Below are 2386 nucleotides of genomic sequence, written 5' to 3'. Positions count from 1 at the left end.
CCTAAAGCTCCACTGCTTTCTTTGTTACCTTATTTTTTAAAAATGCTCTTTTCAGGCAATTGCATAGGGAATAACAGCCCAGCAGCATGGGCTTCCTAGGGCATGTTCCCAGCTGCTGTTTTTTTCACATGCGAAGACTTCATGTTGATTTTGGTGGGAGATGCGTGTGTGTGAGTCAGCTGGCCAACAAAAAAAAGCATTTCTGGGAAGGGTGATTCTTGGGTGATGGAACGGGCTCTGGGGTTACACCCCCAGGGACACCACAGTTGGTGAGGGCTGAGTGTGCCTGGTCCTGCCTGCTCCACGTTTCTGCATGCAATTTGGCCAAGCTACGTGATGGGTCTCCCCAAGCTCCTCTGCAGGCAGTGATGAGCTCACGGAGTCTATCTGAAAGGACCCAGCATCTTTATTGACTTCAAATGGAGTTGTGGGATACTTGCCAGCCAATGTCAGCACCTATACAAGGAACCTAATGGAAGAAGAAATGAATTTTCCCCACCCTTGGGAGGTACCTGCTCATTTGCAGCTAGCATTGCCCAGAAAAAGTACCCACGGGACCTTCAGTGGAGCCAGAGGTGCCTCTTGCCCGCGGTGATATCACGCTGCCTCTGGGACTGCGCAGCTGGCATTACGTGCATCACAGCTGGGAAACGCCAGGCAGCAGTGAGGAGCAGTGCCTTGATGAGTATTCATGCTGGTTTTTCTTACCTGGGATCGCTTTTGGACCAAAGCAACCACTTGGCACTTGGCTAGAAGATGGTGAACATCTCTGGGAAAACTTCTGCTTGGTGGTGTGCAACTTGTCTGCTGGCCCATCTGCTCTTGGGCAGCAGGTTCTTGAATTGCCATGGCCTAGAGCTGCAGGTTTCAATTAACCCTCTCTCAGGACCACACGTTGCGACAATTTTCTGTTTTGCCTTCAGCAAGAATTGCTAAAACTATTCACTTTTCTTGCAGTAAAGAAAATGATATCCCCAACCCCAAAGACTAATCACCTACCCAAACTGAGAATTAGCCAAAATCCTGGTTCACAGTTGGAGCTGGTGGAGAAGCTGTGGCCAGAACCACAGAAGAGGTTGTTGAAATGCCACCCATTTGCCAGCCTTTTTAAGAGGGATTCCTGCTGAGCACTACTGATTTCTGTCCTATGAGGAACCACCCAACCACAAGAGGCCATGCGAGACCTGCCTACGATGTCTCAGCTGCATCCGGCAGCAAGAAACAGAGGGAGGGCTTGAAAAATAAAGGAGGAAAGGAAAAAAATCACTTGTCCCCTGAAGGCAAAGGACACCCCTCCTGTGATGCTGCTAACCCACGCTTGTGCTAGGAGCAGCAGGGAAGAGCTCTAGGCTGACCAAGGAGCATCACCCCTGCTGACCTGCCGCAGTAGGTAGTGGAGGGAATTTTAACCTTTGGAGGTTTCTGATGGCCATTGCATGGAGGCTTGAGGTAGTACTGCAGAAAAGGTGTTGGCTTTCCAGTCCCTGGCAGGAGGTGGTTTTGATTCTACACATGGAAACTCTTCATTTCTGCCATAAAGTATTGTATACGCTTGGTGGTTTCATCTCCGGTTGGCCTGAGAATCATCTATGGGAAATCCTGCAGGACTGAGAGGAACATCATCTTTCTGCACTGTTTTCACACATTTGGTCATTTTGAAGGGTTCTTTTTAAGCTAGCCTATCTCAGCCAGGCAGTTACCTCAGGTTTATTTTTCTTGTTAAAAATGCTTTGTTACCATTCTGATGTGATTGTCCTCTAAGTGATTGCCCTGTAACTTACTTTTTTTTTTTTTTTAATCCTTAAAATGAAACCAGGACGAGATTCTGCTTACTTTACTTATGCCTGATAGTCTCCTCTTCCAGATGCAGAGTAGTTTCTCCAGGGTTGTATTTTGAAGCGGACAACCAGATCAGCCAGTTTTTGTGGGTTTTTTTTTTTTTTTTTTTTTTTGATAAAACCAGAAGTTTCATGCCATTTTGGGGGTGTTATTTTGGAAGGTTTGTATTCTTTTTTTATTATTATTATTGATTACAACCCTTGTTCCTGGTATCATGAGATCCTGGTGGAATCAGGCTTGCTGTCCTCTTTCTGGGCAAGCTGCTGATCCTCGTATCTGCAGAGAAATGCTTCAGGGATGTGAATGTCTGTAGGTTAAGGTCCAAAGAGGGGAAAAAAGAAGGAGAAAAGCTGTAGCCATGTGTGTGGAGCAGCTGGCAGAGGGGCCTGCAAGGCTGCGGGGGCCGGGGAGACACAGGGGCATGGAGATGGTGGCTCTTACTTGTTAATGGCTCGGTGGAGGAGGTATAGGAGCAGTGAGACCCATGGACAAGGGTTTATTTGCCACGTTTCTCAGTAAGTTTTTTGAGGAAAAAGGCTCTGGAGGG

Source organism: Dromaius novaehollandiae, chromosome 2 (assembly GCF_036370855.1).
Source record: "Dromaius novaehollandiae isolate bDroNov1 chromosome 2, bDroNov1.hap1, whole genome shotgun sequence".
Classification (NCBI taxonomy): Eukaryota; Metazoa; Chordata; class Aves; order Casuariiformes; family Dromaiidae; genus Dromaius; species Dromaius novaehollandiae.
This window is presented reverse-complemented; position numbering follows the sequence as displayed.